We start from the raw sequence: 20,924 nt of genomic DNA on the forward strand, positions 1-20,924 counted from the left end.
GTGATAATGTAACAGCTAAATCATGTTATTCCGAAATTTTTCCGACTCACCCCCTAAAGCCAATAACGGTGAACAGATGAAGCTGTATACGTATATATAATTGTGTTATGTATGCAATTCACCATATATTTGAAGCTGTTCATTCATTTTCAAACCACTATGTTTTATTAAACAGTATTTCATTTTCTTGCACTTTTAGCACATCACCAAAGAAGTCTATCCCCCAGAAGAGACACAGACAAACAAATTACACAGGCAGTGTTGCGTTGCACTTTCGTGTTGACGAATTTAAGACTTTTTTTTAGAGTTTCCAGAATTAGTGTTGAATGTCTCAGAGGTAAAAATTTTTTAGATATGTGTTGAACAGGATGTCTCAGGAATTCTATGCAGATGTTCTACAGGAGGATCTCCACAAATACCTCTAGAAGAACGCCTTTTAATATGTTTGTGGTACATGGCTAGCCTGGATAAATATGCAGCCATAGCTGACAGATTTGGTGTGAGCGAAAGTAAGGCCTCCTATGCAATACCTAATTTGATATCATTTATACATGATTACCTATTAAGTATAATTAGTTTATGGCCAACACCTAAAGAGCAACAAGAAATGAAGGACATGTACATGGATTTAACAAAATTCCCAAGTGTTGTTGGAATGATTGATGGAACACACATTTCCATAAAGAAACCATCGATAAGAGGGATAGACTACTATAATCCTAAGGATTATTATTCCATTGTTCTGCAAGCAGTAGTTCGAGAGGATTTAAGATTTACAAACATATTTGCTGGATTTCCTGGGAAGGTGCATGATGCTCGAGATCTACGGCAGTCACCACTCTTTCAGAATGGTTCAGCATTGTGTGGCGATGGACATTTATTAGGGGACCCTGCATACCCTAACATGTCATGGTTATTAACTCCCTTCAGATACAGTGGTCGTCTTACAAATGTGCAGCTGCATTACAATTATACACACAGCAGTATACGCAGCACTGTTGAAAAGGCGGTTGGTCTCTTGAAAGGACGCTTTACTAGGCTGCAACATATCAATCAAAATGAAATGGAGGGCATCGTACAGACAGTTGTTACTGGATGTATTCTCCACAATATTTGCATAATAAACAATAACTTTCAAGAACTTTTGAACAAAGACCCGGTACCACAACTGGCAGGGGAAGAACAGTTTGACGAAAATCAAATGCTTCAAGGATCTGTGAAAAGACTTCAGATAGCAAGAGCTTTGTAATACATGAGTACAATGAGGCTAAAATTGACAGAACTTTGTCCTACCATACCTATTGGTTTTATTAAATGTAATTTTTTTTGAAATGTTTAACAACCAAAGTTTAATAAAGAATAATAAAACCTCAAATATTTGTTTGAATCTGTTAGTTTATCCTGGTTCATATCATGGGGGCAAAGATCTTGAGTTCAATTTGATATATTATGCATTTACACCTTTGCGAGTTCTTTTGTGTGTCACAGTCAGAAAATAACACTTACCAAGGTTTATGCAGTTTCATCAAAGACCTTTTTTCATAGTTCTTTACATCACAATGAATTTATAAATAACTTTCGGTTTATTATTTTGCCATGCATGCAGTATTATCAAAGCCTTTGCAAGTACTTGTCCATGTACAACATCAGAATTCAGAAATAATGGATTACATTTATTTAGCTTTTGGTCAAACGAACAGTTGATGTGCATAAAACTTAATTGAGACTATTGGGACTTTTTTTCATGCATTCAATATGAGCAATTAAAAGTCTGAAAAGTGTCATAATAAAGTAATCCTTTTATTAAGAAATAAACGTAAAAAATGGCACAAGAAAATGTAAACTCTGTTTGAGCAAAAACAAACTGTAAAAGAAGAATTGTTTTTAAAAAATGTACATTTGAATAATCTTATTCATATATAATGTAATATAATACACACAACTGAATACTGAATACAAAAAATCAGAGAAATGTGAAAAAAATGTACTTTTCCGATGCTTCACAGCATAAAACATGACTAGAATTCATAACAAATATCCCACTGGTTCAATAGCATGGCTGTTAAATCTAGTAAAAATTCAACCTATGACACAACTGTCCTGTTGGCCACTTAGCTCTGTACTCTGCTATTGTGTGTCTTAGTAGACATGATGGGATCATTTCTAATGTATCAAGATTTAAGTTAACCTGACCCACTAATTCATTTGTTATTTCTGCAAAAACATGATAGTCCAAAACAGTTTCCAAATTGCACTCAACATCACAAAATTTGAGAGCTGGGATTTTTTCTAGAACGCAATTCAGTTCTCAAACAGTTCTGTTATCACAAATCACAAGTTTCAAAACCAGCAACTTTGCATGCGACAAAGAATCCAGTAATTGAAAAAAAATTCTTCCCTAAACAAAATCCTTTTAGAACAAGATTTTTAATTTTTTGAAAGTTGAAATCAAATAGGTTGATAACTGGCTGAACATCACTTGTTTCCTGTCCACCACATAGTCCACTTACAGTGACTTTCTCCAAGTCTGGCATTAACTTCATTCCACATTCATTCGTAAGTGCACTGATGTGAATAATCATTTCAGTTCTTGAAAGATAAACTACATTTCTGAATCTTTTGCAAACTAAATACAATTTACAATTAGGATCGCCCATTTGAACAAATTCAAAAACAGTCTTTAAGATGTGCAGAGGCAATTCACATATGTCATAGGAACCTGAAAAAAGAAAAGATAATTTTGATGAAGTCCCTTTCTAAACATTTTCATCCTATTTGTTTTTCAAAATTTCCAAAAATTGTCTAATGAGGTCGGTTTTTCTTTAGCTCTCTCATCTCGTCTTTTCTCTCTCTCCTCCCTCTCTGTTTTGCGCTGTTTTTCCAATTGAAGAACAAGTTCTAATAATTGTGTACCTGATTCTGATGCATCTAAATTTTTTTTCCCGTCGTCTGCATGCAGATGCAAAGAAGTTTTTTTCTGCCATTTACTTTACCAGTTTCAGTGGCTTTCCTTTCCGTGTCTGAAGTGCTAGACTCAGTATCTGTCTTGGGCTCTTGAGATGTACACACATTATTGCCCGAGAGAAATGATGGATTAATCTCATGACGTTTGGACAAAATAGCACTAATTCTTTCATAATATTGGAATGTTTTCCGCTTTTGACCAGTTTTTGTTTTATTATCCTGCAGTGTTTTGTGGGATGCAATTAGACTTCTCCATTTACCTTCAACCTGGTTCTGAGAGAATTTAAACCCAGCGATGTTTAAACCCTCTGTGATTATTTTCCAAACATCCTTTTTCTTTCTTCTGGGGTCTTCCAATTTCTCTTCATGTTCTTCATATAGGCCAATAAGATGGTCTGTGGCTTCTCTACTCCAACTCATAGAGGTGGAGGTGGAGGCAGATGTATCTTCAATATCACCTGAAAAGATATATTTACCTGTGTAAAGCTTTACTTTCATGATTTTGTTTGTATTTTGCATCAAATAATTTTAATCCACTATAGGAAAATACAAAGTAATTAAAAATATGGATCATAATTATGTGTATTTCAAGCGTTATGATTAAAATTCTGCAAATTCTAAAATTATGCTTTCAGTTTGGACTTTTATACAGGCACATATCTACATGGATCAAGAAAATCATTGAATATCAACTCTCTCCTTTTTGAACATTTTGAAATAAATACAGTGCCTAAGTAATAAATTGGATTTGCCCCTGTACTTACTTGCTTCATCCTCTGGAAAATCTATACATTCTGTTGCAATCTGGCTCTCCTCATATTTTGTTCTTATTTCTGCTAGTAATTCTTCATGTGGAGAGGGTGAATTATGATAAATAAATTCATGCAATGAATAAAAGTCCTTGTATTATATTGATTTAAAATGTATAAACTGGGGTTCTTTATGAAGTAAAATACAATTTAGCCTCTGACAGCAAAATGCTTAAAATCAATGACACGATAAGAAAGATTTACAATATTGGATTATATCATCAAAGTTATAAGTTTCATTTGTCCTTTTTCAGTTAACATTATCTATCATATTTCATTAATTTTTAATTTCATTGATTTATAAAAAAAGATACCCCCATTCTCTAATCTGTTTGTTATGTTCTGTCCAAAACTTGTGAAAACGTTAATCCATCTGGATAACTCAGCTGAACTTCTTGCCAGAATCTACGACAACAAAATACAATGCAGTCATGAGTGAAGACAGACAGACAGACATTCTTTATTTCCTCTATAAGTTAGAGATTAAATTAATCAAACAAGTGTTTGATGCAATGCGTTTACAATAAATAGTGCTGAAATTTAAAGCATAAAATTATCACGAACACATATATACAATTACTTATATACAGAACACAATCAATGTTCAAATATCATGGAGTGTTCATCTTAAATCGCGCATATTGTCTGTCTGTCTGTCTGAAGGTTTTAGCTTTTTTTAGTGTGTTAATTTATAAATTTAATAACGAGTGTACATACTGCATTATAAAATGAACTTTGAACAGGTTGGGACCATTATATCCCATTTGGGAGATTGGTCCCAACTTGTTGAAGTTGGAGGAATTTCGGGCCCAAACAAACCATGCCGTTCAGATTAAAATTTCGAAACGTCTGTGTTACGCAATAACTAAAAAAATCATAATTTATGTCCTTGTTACAAATAAATATACTTTATATGCATATATATCTAAAATATCGTGAAAAATAAGAAAGTTTAAAATACTCACGAATTGTTAGGTTCTTTCTCGGCCATTTTTTTTTGTCACGTGATCTTACTCACCGCGCTATTTTCTTCGATGAGATTCGTACTCAACGAATTTTTGTAACTCAACACAAGGTACCAGTCGAATGAAATATTATCTAAACAATTTTCCATTACTTCACATAAACGACCAGTCGAAAACGCCAAAAGTTTCTAAAAGCGTGGATTAAGGGTTCAGGCCCATGTTAGGGGTTTATATCCCCCTTGATTTTGATCACACAATTTTTATTGGATCCAAAGTTATCAATACTCATACAAACTATTGATGCATTAATAATCTTGATATTAACTAAAGTATGCCGATGACAAGTAAAATATATTTTGAGTTCGAGTACTCTCAGTACTTTGACGATGTTTTTCATTGGTCGTTAACTTCCACTGGCGTAATAACTGCTGTCAGTGGCTGCTAACATCACTTGGTTAAAATGCCTAATAGTTGAGTAAACTTTTCATTCTTTTAATTTCATCATGAATTCCGCGTGATGCAGTTGCATACCCAGCAGTTTGTAGTAGGGAAAATCGTCAATGCAAGTATAACTCATGAACAATATTGACGCCAATAAACAGAATATTCTTTTTATAGTGTCTTTCATGTGTTGTCAATTGTAATAATTAGATACATATATTGTATCAATGGGGCCACTTCGACTCTCGCACTTTCGCCTAAAGGGCGAAGATGCGAGAGGGCGAAGATGCGAGAATGCGAAGTTGCGATGGCAAAAGTGCAAAGGTGGGACTGCGAAGGAGCGAAAGTGCGAAGATGCGAAGGCGAAAGTGCGAAGTTGCGAAGGCAAAGATTCGCCTCCGCAACTGCCCAATCTCGCCTTCGCATCCTCGCGCTTTTGCGTTTAAAGGGTTCAGAGGCATATTTTGAAAATTTTATTGAAATAAAATTATCAAGGGGGGATAGGGTCCGGACCTCCTCTTTTACTGCGTGACATTATTAATATTGAATTTTCCCGAGGGGGGATGGGGCGATCCCCTCTCCCTCTCTAGATCCATGCATGAACAATGAGTGTCGCATAATGCAATTTGAATGTTACTGTGTAACATTGGTCTTAGGTTTTGGGAACAAAATAAGTTTTACACCATTTGAAAGTCTATCTAGATACCTCTCGTCAACACTGCAAGCTCACCATGCACACCGCAAGACCATAATTCATTTTGTGCGATTTCACAAACTTTCCACAGAGTTGTTTTTGGAACAAATGGCGAACAACCGAAGCGTGTCTTTCCCTCATTAGTTTGATTGACTGATCGGAACCATAAAATCTACAATACTCGGAGAACATACTTCGAACCAGATGGGTGTAGTTTAAGGTTGTTTAAATATTCAAATTTGTTGTATTTTATTGCATACTCATTAATTTTCTACAAGGTTATCACAAAGCCTAAAGTCTATTCAAACCACAGAGGTAAGCTAATTCTGATGTAAATTTTAAAGTTATAATCCAAATAATAAAGTAAGAAAAATATATTTTAAAAAAAAACCGTAAAATTGAAACAGTTCATATGAAAAAAAATATATAGATTGAATTTCAGAATAAACATTAAAAATGTCTGTAGGATTATATTAACCAACATTTACAAATCAAAATTCGTCTCTGATAATGTTTGAAATAAAATATATAAATACTTAAAGTATTAAAAATTGTGGCAAAACATGCTGACTTAATCAATTTTAACTTGATTTATAATTCACCAACTTACAAGTTCATATAAGTATTTTAACAAACTAGGAACCAACAAACTCATTTTTTCATTGCAAAACATTGAGCAATCATTCTATTTATTATTTTAATGCTAAAAAATAATTTTTGTTTGCATTTGTATTATCTCATTAAACATTGCCAAACTATGTTTCTTAGATTTACACTCACGACTTAATATATATCAGTCATATATTTCTACGTTTGTTAGATAGTGATGTGCTTGTAGATAAACATTATTCATATCACGGTGTGTTTCAACGAATTCAGTGCGGCTATCTCAAATATATTTGCCTTTTAATCATAGCTATCTCAAATATATTTGCCTTTTAATCATATCATTTTTTACATATCCCTGTAACGTGCAAGGGGGTCACTGCCTATAATCCCCGCGAGCCCACACCCGAGATAGAATTGGATAGCCCTTATTGCTGCCAATATTTACAAGTGCAGACTTTAATCACCGCTCCTGTACATATATAGGGACTCGACGAACTTTACGCAGGCAGGGATGACCACACATCTACGCAACTCAACAGGTACCAACGTTAACGCAAGCAGGGATGACTGCACACTTGCGCCAACCACGAAATCTAACACAACCAGGGAGTGCCACACACTTGCCCCTAAAAAGGCCAGAACACAAGCAGGGATGACCACACACTAGTGCTCTGCCGCAACCACCACCATTACAGGCAGGGATGACCGCACGCTTGTATTAATGCGACACAGAGCAGGGATGACCGCACACTTTGTATCGTAGGTTAGATCACACGAATAATAGATTAAGCAGGGATGTCCACACACTCAATCTATCCGTACCTGTTCAAGGTTAACCCCAAACACTCGTTGCCCGAAACACAACAGACACTGTCCATATATATGTGCCGGCCTTAAATAATTTGAAGTATCTAAAAATAGAAAACCAAAAATAAACAAACTATCTAGACCTAACCCCAAAAAATATTTATACATAACAACTCATTTACATAGAATATTTATTATTGTATAAAAGTACTAATCATCACACTATTGGTAATTTTTGGAAACATTAATTAAATTATCAAAAATCAATAAATCAGAAGGGGAATAACCTTGCTAAAAAATACATTAATAAGCTGCCCGCTTTATCACTATGGTAGAGAAGATTCACAGTTTTCTAACTGCCTGTATTTTTTGATATCATAGTTTCGTTTCCAAGAGTTAAACCAATAAATCAGAAGGGGAATAACCTTGCTAAAAAATACATTAATAAGCTGCCCGCTTTATCACTATGGTAGAGAAGATTCACAGTTTTCTAACTGCCTGTATTTTTTGATATCATAGTTTCGTTTCCAAGAGTTAAACGACATAGTAAAACATCTAATGAAAAAAACAAGAACGCTTCATTTTCAATTCGTTTTGCATTGAGTGTATTGTTAAACCTATACGAAAGATAAATATTTGTCTTCCTTATAGATTTATATTGGTTAAAACATTTTGAGATTATTTATGGCTAAAATAATTGCTGGAGACGTTTCAATTTTGAGAGCTTAAAGGTGGCTCACACGAAAGACCAGGATGGTATTAGAGCATTGTTTACAATGTGTTAAGCAACAGATCTCAGACTGTAAGAGTTACAAAGTCAACATTATTGAGAATGTGAGGTCATCATTTTTGTCAATAAATAAAAGATTATTTGAGTGCATTGTAAGTGCCTTGATCGGATGAAAATCAATTCATATTACAACGTCTGCAAATTATATTTATTTAGATTATCCATGACCTACAATGTAGTCACATATACATAGACATGCCTAACGTAAAAGATACAAACTATCAGGTTACAGACGTGAACAACAACATTAAAGAATCAATTTTCAAATCAACCACATATACCGCGAGTCATACATGTACACACAGTGTACAAAAAAGTTAGTACATAGATTTTTTTTATGTTTAATGCATCACTTATGAAGAAAAATATTCTTGTTGATATAACATCTTCTAAATTAAGAATTTTATTTGATATACACGCGTTATAAAAGAGTGAACAATATTCACTTATTGTTGTTTATGAAGAGGACATACAAATAAGAAATGACGTTCATCTTCAACAGCAGTATGGCCATTAGTACACTATTACTCATTCCTTGGAATAATATGGTTACAATATCTGCAAACCTCTATCTTTAATATGTGGGAATTTATTCTTTATTGAGTCAAAAAAGAACAAACCTTCTTGGAAATGGAAAAAAAAATATAAGTATGATTGAATTTCAAGTTTTTCAAATTTTCTGTACTAATTCATTTGCTGTAGAATGATAACTTTCCATTACCTTTTTTTAATATTCTTAATGTCTCTGAAAACTTTATTTTCAAAATACTTTTTCAGAGACTTGAAAAAATATTTTTGAAATCGTTTATAGAAAATGTATTAGCATGTGAATATATTATATTATCAATATTAATATTCTTCGTATACAGTTTTGCCAACACGCTCTTCTATTTCCTGCAAGCTTTTAATCCTCTAAATATGCATGTTGTAAAAGCAAGTTTGGGTTCTCTTGATATAAAACGATTTTCTTCAGTCTGTTATAGTATATACATAATAATTTATATACGTATTCTGAATATTATGGGAAGTGCATCAAACTGTATTTTAAATCCTTAATTAGAAGTTTTATTATTAGTCCCTAAAATTGAGTTTTGTCAAATAGTTTGTTATTTATTATAAAATCACTAATTCAAATGTTCGTAGCATGAGTAAAAATCGGCAAAATGCATGATTCATTAATGTTTCATTGAACCTTTCCTGAAAGACTCTGATTGTTTGGTAGCTTTGATTTGATTATAAAATATGCCCTTTTTGCTCTGCTTGCTAATTATCGAATACATAAGTCAATTAACCATTATATTCTAAGACAATACTAAAATATTTATATTCATCAAGAAAAGCAATAACATATACCTCATTGTTTTACAACTCAATTTTTAAGGTTCTTACTTGAAAATACCATGATAGCATTAGTTGTTTGTGTATTCACTTCTAACCTCCAATCAATAAAATATATTTCCAATAAGCCAAGAGACTATTGTAGCCCGTCTACTGATTCTGATGTAAGTAATAGATCACCTGCAATACAAAAAAAATATTAAAGAAAATGTTGTTTGATTTAACAGGGTATGTTTTAGAAAAATCTAGATATTTTGTAAAGTCATCCATGGAATTGTTTTACTTCACGGTTTGTAGAGAAAAGGCACTACGAACATTAAATTGTTTCACAGCACAGACATTAATAAATTATCCATGTTCAATAATTCTATACTGCTATACTATAATTGCATGCAACACTTTTTTTAAAAGCTTATGAAGAAGAGAAGAGTCTTCACATTGGGTCAAATTTTTTTTTGAAATCAACAAAGCAAGCATATAACTCTTTTTGGCATATGGGATTGGGAATCTATTAAAAGAACAGCAACAGACACTACTGGCTGCAAAAAGTACTGAAAGTGCCAATTTTTACTAATAATTTCTGACATCTACTGCTATTGTACTGTTATTGCTAAAAATTGCTTATATTTACTGATAATTGTACGGGTGTTACTAATAATTGCTGTTGGTTCTGATATTTACTGCTGTTTTTGATGCGAGTTCTCATAATTACTGGTATTTACTGATCATGAGATTTACTGTTTGTACTGAAAATTGCTGACAATAACAGAGAAAATACTTTAAAAGACAGAGAATTTAAAAGAGATTAAATTACAACTGCAAATTGTTAGGATATTATTCCAATTTAAAAAAAAAACAAATACCAGACATTTTCATAAAAGAAAAATTGAAAGTTTTATCAACAAGAGCAACAGCAGTTTTTTCGCTATTTAGCACAATTCTATTTAAATAATGTATATTCCATCCATCTGCGCAAATCCACTCGATACTACAATCTTATGTCTAGAACATTCTCTCTCGCTCTCTCTCTCTTCGTTATCTAGAAGTAATGTTACTAGATCAAGACAGCATAGTTAGCCCTGCAACAGAAGATATGTTTTTATAAAAGATATGTGAAAGTTCAGTTCAGTTAATTATTCTTCTTTAATTAACTTGATTTCTGCAAACGGTAAGAGAGAGAGAGAGAGAGAGAGAGAGAGAGAGAGAGAGAGAGAGAGAGAAGAGAGAGGGAGAGAATGAGAGAGATAAAGAAAATATATATTATATATCCAACTTTACTTGAATCAAATGAAACAAAAAAGATGAATGTGAAAACTATTAAGTTATTCATAATTTGTCTATAAAATACTTTTTACTTTGATTAAATATTTTCAAGGTCATGGATACTTCTAAATGGATATTACGTAATGTCTTACACAAGGTGTAAAACTGACAATTTACAAGGTTGAGGATGAATATTGCGACATTCACACCTCTTGATCCGCTGAAAGTATGCACAGATACTGCCGCGCTAATCTTTCTGTGAAGTATAACTTCAAAGAAATTTTGAAGTCCTGGCAGGTGTCGTCTTTATTTTTGAAAAAAAATAAGCATGCTAAGAAATATTTGTTTTTTGTTGTTGAAAAAAAATGTCCACCGCATTTAGAAATTAAATATTCTTGTTGAGTCTGCCTTTAGTTATCAATTTTTGACCGGCTTTCTAGCATTAGGTCTAAAATGTGACCCTTGTACTTTTGAAGTTCAATAGAAGCTATCAAATAAATTAAAAATCTATATATAAACAAAACTCAAAGTTAAACGCATTGCTACTGAATACACAATTGAAATCAAAGTACTGAAGTCCTGACGGGAGTTGATTTTATCGATTATTATTTATTTTAAAATTTTGCATGCATTGCAAGTAACTTCCTATAAGTATTTTTTATAATATGAATTCTACTTCAGGAAATTTGTGAAAATCCAATATCAATCATGTTGTGTAATATTCAGAAAATTAATCCATCAAACTGCGTATCAGTAATCGAAATAGTTATGAGAAATTGTGTGGATCCAAGCATAATTGAATTCTAGTCTCGTTCAACCAGACTCTCAGCTGTATCCGTTTATCTCCGACAAGCAAGAGAGACTCTCTGCTTGTCAGAGATTTACGGAGACAGCCGAGCGTCTGGTTGAACGAGACTATATTGAACTCTGGCGTAGGAATACATAAAGTGTACGACTTCAAAGGATATCTAAACTGTTCGTACCATTTCAAATCTGACTATTCACAAGGTATATTTAAATTAGTTTCCTTAAGAGCTCATTACATCGAATTTATTGATTTAGAACTAAATGTTGCTTGCGGTGTTGATTTGCGCTTAGCTCCAAACACTCTTTCTTTTTTGGTTTGTTTGAGTAACTGCATAGGAGAGTTGATTTTTAAATCAACTCCCAAATATAGCGCTAAATTTGAAATTTGTGGGTTTTTTTAAATAAAAAAAAATTGCTTTAGCCTTACAAAACATGTTCAATAATTTTTAGCAATTCTCAGTATCAACAGTTAATTTCAGAAAAAATCAGTAATTATCAGAACTCCCAGCGAAAACGTCAGTTAATATCTGTAAACATCAGAACCAACAGCAATACTCATTTAGAACAGTAAAATTATCAGTAAATATCAGCAATTCTCAGTAAAAACTGTACAATATCAGTAAATATCAGAAATTATAAGTAAAAGATTGCAATTTCAATACTTTCTCTACTATTAGAGCCAGTAGAGAAAATAATCTTTATTTACTATCAACCAGTGGAAACAAAAAAGCTATAGACACCAAGATTCTGATACAATTAAATGATCTTTTCTTTGCACATTAAACACCTGTACAACATACTCAACTTAACTTGCCAGTGTTTAAAGTTTTTACAAGTTATCAACATTTATCATTAAAAAAAAGTAGATAACATATCACAAAACCAACTTTACTGACATTAATACTTTCTGCTTATTTGTTTACGTTAAGGATTAAATATGAAAAACACACAATGTACGGGCGCGTTTGCAACACACGCTATGTTTACATTGCTCAATTAGAAACCCTTAAAAGATGGATACACAATATTCGGAAAAAACTCTTATCCGTAAAAAATTACGTGCATCTTTTGGTTTGTAAAATTTACTTTAAATGGAAAATATCATTAATAGACTTCTTCACAAACATTATTACTTAATATGTCATTATTTAAAAAAAAAAAACAAAAAGACAATTGAACTATAACATTCAAAACTAATTATCGAAACAAAATTATCGTTTAAATTTTTTTTTATTATGGACAATTTTCTGAAGTGCAAAGTTCAACATTTTTAAATACAAAGTAAAAAAAATACAAATATTTTACATAACCTAAAATACAGGACAGCAGACATTATACAATTCACTTCTTTATTGTCTTGAGTCCAAAGTGGTTGGATAAAACCTTGTAACGTCCCCTATCCTGGCATTCAATTGTTCTTGTCATTGATTGAATTTGATAAAGATTGTAAAGAAAAATTAACTTATACTTGACATCATAGAAGCGGATTATGATAAATAGTTTTAACATGATAAATACCGTATATCAGGGTTTTTTTCCGCGTCATGTTTTTCCGCGATTCAGAACCTAGAACGGTATATAAAATTTACGCGAATCAATTTTTCACTATTTCAAAGTCATAGTGAAAATATAGTTCAAGATTGTTTAACCCTGTAAAGTGAGAGGGTAAAAGTATCTAAATTGTCGCTCATTCTCCTTAATTTCCTTAATGTTAAATAATTACGATAATTATGTTCAGAGACGCAAACAGTCATAGATAAATAGATCGTGTACCGTTACATATACCAGTAGCTCAGGTATAATTAGACTTTGGTTTACGTAAGAAAAGCGACCGTTTTAATTAGCTTGTCAATGGATTATTAAATAATTAACTATGAGGCTTACATACCTATTATTTTGCGCTTGCTTCCGATCCCACAATTTCTACTCTAAACTAAGTGAACACAGTTCATTGTACTTTTACATACCTGTTTACTTCATAAGAAAAGAGAGAATTATATTATAAGAACAAACTTGTATCAAATTTACGCTGATATATTTTCCGCGATTCGGAAATCGTCGCGAACAAAGCGAAAATTGGATACACGCGGAAAGACCTGATATACGGTAACATCTGAGGGTCTAGAAATCTATATTTCTTTTGTAATTAATGCTTACGAGCTCTTGCTCCAAATCTCTGAACATGATTAAATCGGTTCATCGCGATTTCAGACAGATCATCTTTTAATAAAATTGTTTTCCTCTAAAACATAGAATATCTCTTTTGACTGGAAAATCAGATTTTGCACGGTTATACTGTAAAACAGCCCGTATGTGTTCCGAGATCTTTGCTTAACTGGCACATAAAGAGACGTCAATAAGTAATGCAATAGTTTCAAATATTTTTCGTATAAACGGACCTATAGATCGTGTTTATTGTTTGTTTTTATTTCCATGACCATTAGCAGATAAAAGGTTTTCTGTACAATGTAATGCACATATCAACAAACCTAATAAAATCAGCATTAATAATAATGCGCAATATATTTCGGAAGATAGACTAAAAAACTAAACGAAGTCGAAATCCTAGTTTCTTTTATAGCTGACAACAAAAAAATATAGGATTCATATCATTTATGACCAGTTTAAAAAGTCAATATATTTGTAATTCCAATTATCAACAAACCCTAGTATTTTTATACATAAAACTTGCAATAGAAGTGACTTAAATCGTAATTTGCTTATCAAAAAATTGATCTCGGAAAGAAGTAGTATTAGAGTATCGGAAAGTATATTGATATATGAATAGAACTCATTTATATGTAACATATATTCATTAATTTAGCAAGAAACATAAAGAACAAAGATTAGCAACTCACCATTGATACTTTTCGTGTTGAAAGATGTAACGGGACCAACATTATTTTAAGAACTTTATATAAGTTAATTTTAAAAAAAAAAGGGGGGGGGATAAACGGGTGGAGTTATATAGACGCTTTTCTTGTTATTAAGGTCTTCCGTTTCCAACGGAAGACCTTATAGTGATTGTAAGGTTTTTTATTATTTTTTTTTTTCCTTTTTTTGTCCACAAGATTTCTCGGAGATGGCTGGATAGATAATTTTGAAATTTTCTGGAATGAAAGACAATGATAATATCTCTAGGCGTTTTTTTCATTTTTTCAAAATTCATTTCCGGTCGTGCGTTTCCTGTCCCGCGTTGAAAAAGCTTGTCACCTCGAGATCTCAAAAACGGTAAAGTTTTGAACACCCAAACTTTGTGGGATGATAGACCTATAGCTGTAGATGTGTTTAAACTATTTTTTTTGTTCGTCGTAACTTCCGGTCGTCACCGGAAGCACTTCAAAAATTATTATTTCTACGCATTAAATTTCTTTTCCATAGAATAAACATAAAACTATAATTCTATACATAAGTTACCTATGCGATGTTATATCAACAAAAAAATTCTACTTCCGGTGAGATATCTCAATTATCTCAGGTAGCTTTTTAAAAACACAATTTGTACCCGCGAGATCTCGGAAACTATAAGCGATCAAGACACGAAACTTTCATGGATGATAGACATTTGATTGAAGATGTGTTTAACCGGTTTCATTTTGTCTTCCGTCACTTCCGGTCCATACCGGAAGAGTTAAAAAAAATCGAGTTGTTTATCAGTTTAACTGTTTTCCTTCGATATTTTTTAGTTAGATAAATGAAAAATAATGTACAAATGGCAAGTATACAAGAAATATTGAATACAATTCAGATTGAACACTTCCGTTTGCCCGTTTCCTGTCCAGAAACCATTAACCTTATTTCGACGAGCTCTCAAAAACAGTAACGACTTGAACAACAAAACTTTGTGGGATGATAGAACTATGTATGTACATGTGTTAACACTATTTTGTTTTATCCGGCGTAACTTCCGGTCGTCACAGGAAGTACACCCAATTTTGATTTTTTAAAAATATTTTGGTTATTTAGCATTGAAGTAACATTTAGCTATAGAAATACAAAAAGTCATCTACACATGGTAAAAAAAAGTTCTACTTCCGGTGAGACATCTCATATATCTCAGATAGCCTTCTTTTTTAAAAACAAAGTATAAATAAGATCTCAGAAACTGTGATAGATCAAGACACAAAGCTTATATATATTATATCCATTTTCTGTTTACAAGATAACTGGATTTTTTGTGCAGATTAATACATGAGGAACGGAAGACCTTTTTGTTGCTATAGCAACAAGAGTCTAGTTTAATTACCGATTGAATAAAAATAAGAACCTTTTTTCAATATGCAGTGCGACTTTATTCTATTTAAAACTACATTTTTACGTTTAAAATTCAGGATATAAGACCCAGACGACCAGGACATTGTTAAAAAGAGTTGAATTTGGGTAGAATTGTGCACCATTTATACGCCAAGATGCTTTATTAACACCGTATTATTTTTAATTCTACTACAGTTATTGCTGAGATCAAAGAGATGCCGCGGACATTATTTCCAATATACAACAAACGTCATCAGTAAATTATCAGATCAGAAATACCTATTTGTCTCGCACTGATCATGAAAGTACAACTTCAAACCGCGGACATTATTTCGAATATACAACAAACGTCATCAGTAAATTATCAGATCAGAAATACCTTTTTGTCTCGCACTGATCATGAAAGTACAACTTCAAACCGTAACAAGTTTAAAACCATGTCAATTCCACCTGTTAGTTCCAGTCAAAACGATGAGTATTGCCTCAGATATTTATTTTTAAGAAATCAACGCGGCTGTCTAGCACATTTTCAATGCGTGTTTTTACATAAAATATATAACATGTAGTTCTAATCATCGTATTGAATTGTCCTTAAAATATGAGGAATATGATTCAAAGATACTTATAAATAAATGAAGAGTATTAAAAATTCAAAGACAAATTCTGTCGTCTGCATGTGATTCCTTTGATCGATACACTGTCATGTAAACATTACTATAAAAACCGTTGGGGTTACACGGAACAGCCGTCAAAATGACCTAGATCGTCTCTCTATAGGTGAAACGATCTTTAGAAATACTGGGCTGTTAGTAGAATAGAAATAAAAGTTTTGTTATCGTGAATGTTGCTGGATAACCTCCTTGGTCTCGAAATGTTGTTTGAAATATAAAAGTATAACTTTTATATTTCAAAACAACATTTTTCGACCTCGAAGGTTATTCTGCAACATTCACGAAAACTCGTACTTTATTTCTTAAACAATATGCTTTTTGATAATATTTCTCATCTTAAGGTATCATTGATTTATATTTTATTTTATTTAAGTATTTTACATGGTTAATGGTATGAATATGTTGTTGTTCAGGAATGTCAATACAAATCTGGTATTTAAACTCAAAAGTGTGGTACATGTATTTTTGAGTCTTAATCACATCTTCACCTGGCTGCGTCTCATGTTGCAGTCATTGATGACCACAGATTAGTTGAAGTAATACTTCACTATACAACAAAAAGAAAGAGATATGAAATAAAACTACACTGTGTGTTATCTAAATTATGAAAATGACATCTAAGATCTTGGAAATTCTCATGATTATTACAATCAAATGGAAGGACAGTTGTTCGGTTCTGAAAGGAAATAATGTACATTTTTGGATACATATGTAGTAAGAAATACATTAAACTAATCGTATTTCTTTTATATGGATATTTCATTGAAAATATGAAAAACAAATTCTTCAGGAGTCAGAAAAAACTCCCAAAACCTAAACCTGTGTTGAAAATTGAATATTTTTCAACAAATGGATTAAAAACCGGAAGTATAATATTTTTATTTAATCAGCTATGAAAAATCTATCTGGTCAGCAATAATCTCCGTCCGTCCTCATCGAATAATAATGGTCAATTAAGTCGTTTATGGAAGTTGAACGTATAGAGCACGGTGCGGTATGTTTTTCTACACAGGAAAAATGTGTAAAGTATGTGTATAATTTTACACATGTTTTGCACATATAAAGCATTTATATGTTGAACACATATATTATACACGTGTGTAACATATGCATTTTACATATGCATTTTACATATGTTTAACACATATATAAAAAAAATACATGATCAATACATGTTCCAAACAATACATGTTAAACATATACACGTAAAAACCAAAATGTTTTATCTATTATTCACTTCATGCCTTTTACCTATGTTTATGCATTTATTAGTTAATACATGTAAAATAAAACTCATTTAACAAACTTTTGCCGACTAACTTACAGAAAATGTTTTAGTTAACCAATTCCGGATTTAAATCTTGATTGGCTTTAACTTTGTCGTTTGCAATCATACGTCATTTTTTACGTCACGGAAGCACAAGATATTGAATTTGCAGATTCGAATTGAAGCTTAAGGTAAGGTTTGTCAATCATTCTTATTCATTTATTTGTGTTGTAAAATTATATTAATATTGCTGGTAGCAACCTGTAATCATTTTTCAACGCGTAAATTTAGTAGCTCAGAGCTTGTGTTTTCCAGGAAAATTCGGGTTAAAAATACAAAACCTGTATTGATACGATCGATCGATGCTTATCCACTTAGGTACTACTTACTAATAAATACAAAGTTTTTTGCATATGCGATACAGCTAACTTTATTACACCAGTATCAGCCTCCGGGGCTGATACGGATTCTGCAGGGCTAATATCGATGTACAGGGCTGATACGGATCCGTATCGCACCCCTTGCGGAACCACTCTGGTTTTTACTCTTTCAGAAATGGGGCGTATTATAGTTACTCTTTTCGGAACACCTCGGCTTTTTACCGCTTCGGCGTTTGTGTACATTTGCAGACGGTAAAACTAAAATGGATCTCAATGAAAGAACATTCGAATCGCTTGGAAATAGACTTAGTGAATTGGAATACATATGTAGACTCAACGACACTGTAAGTGAAAAAACTGATTATATTACGCTTGATTTGTTAGATTCGAGTCTAGGCCTAAGTGTAGGCCTACAGTCTGTAAAGTCTGTCCCAAGATATTTATGCAACACATTTGGACGATTTTTAACAAAAATGCACTTACCTGTGAAAGAAGTGCAATTGAAATAGTTAAAAGGGATATTTTCCAAGATAATTTCATTGACACATTATCATCTTTCACTCGGAAAAATTCACAGGAACGAAAACAGATTCCTTACGGAGATTTATAATGTGGAATGTTTACATCTTTTCTCCATTCGGAATACACTCGGAATACATCGCGCAAATTTTCAACGTTATCATCCGGGCTTGCTGCAATACAAAATCTCCGTAGACATAACATTTTTTAGCATTGTATTGAAACATGATAAGCTAACAGGGGCGTTTTGACCGAGAAATCTTGGAAATGTTTCATACTTATGAATAAACATCGATTGAATCCTGAGGTATTTATAAATATCAAGCAAAAAAGCCAAATGTGAATCCAGAATATCCTGAGACAGAGTATAATGAAAACCTCGAATTTGTAACGTTACCACCTGCTGGTATGTCCGATGTTGAAAGGGAAACCGTGACAGACACACAAGAAGAGACTACATTTGAGTTTGTAAGGGGCCTTCAAAATACCAATACGCGTAGAAAAACGGAATCTGACTTGAGGAAATTCAATGATTACCTAACAACGAACGGTGAACACAGAAACCCGGAGGAAATTCCGGTGTATGACCAGGATATGCATTTTGGCAAGATTCTTCATGAATGCAAAGAAAGCATGCGGCGAGGATTATGAACCCGACACGTTAGAGTCTATTCAAGGGAGTGTAAACCGTTATTTGGCTGAGAAGAAGTTGAACATTAACATCATTACGGATACGGAGTTCAAACATTCTCGCGATGTACTTTTGTCAAAACGAAAGTTGCTTAGACAGCTGGGAAAGGGAAATCGTGAAAAACGAGCAGACCCCCTAACGCCAGAGGAAATCGATCTTCTTTATGAAAAGAATCTTCTTGGAACTGATAATTTATGATTTAGTTATGACCCACTAAAACTTATATTTTTTATGATAAATTGTCAACAAGAAAAAAATAGAAACTCATCAATTTGTTAAGACAAACTCACAATGTCTTTTTCTTTAATAGGCCAACAACTAAAATTGTCTTTGAAATTGTTTTCAGGAGATCCTAAGTCACTGATAAATGTTTTGTATCTTAACAATACAATGCATTTTGGAACGAGAAGCAGAGCTGAACATGTCAGTCTCAGATGGGGTGATGTGCAACAAAAGGTCACTTCGACTGGAGAGGAATATTTAGAATATAGAGAGAGAGATCAACAAAGACAAGAACTGGGGTCACAAGTGAGAGTCGGAGTTTTGCACCAAAGATGTTTGAAAATAGAGGTACATATTGCCAGATTTATGAAATCTGTATTTGTTAACCTGAGATTTATTCCTGAAACCTGAATAGTATGAATGTTGCATAGATTAGTATATGGCTCTCTATACATAAACTACGTAGTATATGCTTTTGTCATTCAAGAGAATCCGCGATGCCCTGTTTTAGCGTATAAGGAGTTTGCCAGGAGAAGACCAGAACAGATGAACAACCCCGAGTCGCCATTTTACTTAGGAGTTTCAAGGCACCCTGAAAAAGCTTGGTATGTCAACCAACCAATGGGAAAGAATACGATTGGCAACATTGTGAAGGTCATGTGTGAGGCAGGGGGAATCCAAGGAAGAAAAGTTAACCACAGTGCAAGGAATACAGCAATTAGTTCCCTAGTACATGCTGGTGTCCCTCCAACAATAATTCAACAGCTATCCGGTCATAAGAATGTTAACTCTATTAATAATTACAGCACTGCCTCCAATGAACAACAGAGGCACATGTCTTCTATTCTTACAAACTATTCATCTAGTTGCTCGGAGCCACCAGTCACAGAATTCGACTGTTCCTCTTCATCCCTTGATACATGTAGCTCAGCTCTGCCGTCCACCAGTGTGGTGCCTTCATCAAACACTGACGACATCATTCATTAAACACTGACTGAAATAAGTTCTTATGAAAATCAACCCATAATGAAAGAGCATGTCTTTGGCAATGTTAGGGGGGCCAATATTTCTGGCAATGTTATATTTAACCTCTCTTCCAAACAACCAAAATCCCTTAAGAGATGTAGAGTCATCTACAGTGATTCAGAATCAGATTAAGGAAAAGGAACTACATCGGTGATATCTTGTAAATACATGTATGTTCAAATATCAAAGGTGAAGTTGTGTTATAGCTATAACTGTGATATTTTCTTTGTTATTAAATTTTTTTATTGTCAAAAAATATGAAAGATTATTTGTGTTCAAATTGTTTGTTAAGTTTACCAGTATTGTGTTAGATTTTGTATTTATACATGTATCATATTGTTAAAAATTAAAATTGAATCATTGATGTTCATAAAAAAGGAACTGGGTTTGCTATATCTTGTAAATAT

General features: G+C 32.8%; 1 pseudogene; it reads left to right on the plus strand.

Annotated features, from left to right (window-relative positions):
• Window positions 1-22: 22 nt before the first annotated feature.
• Window positions 23-20,478, plus strand: LOC128183817 (uncharacterized; annotated as a pseudogene).
• Window positions 20,479-20,924: the final 446 nt, after the last annotated feature.

Source organism: Crassostrea angulata, chromosome 5 (genome assembly GCF_025612915.1).
Source record: "Crassostrea angulata isolate pt1a10 chromosome 5, ASM2561291v2, whole genome shotgun sequence".
Classification (NCBI taxonomy): Eukaryota; Metazoa; Mollusca; class Bivalvia; order Ostreida; family Ostreidae; genus Magallana; species Magallana angulata.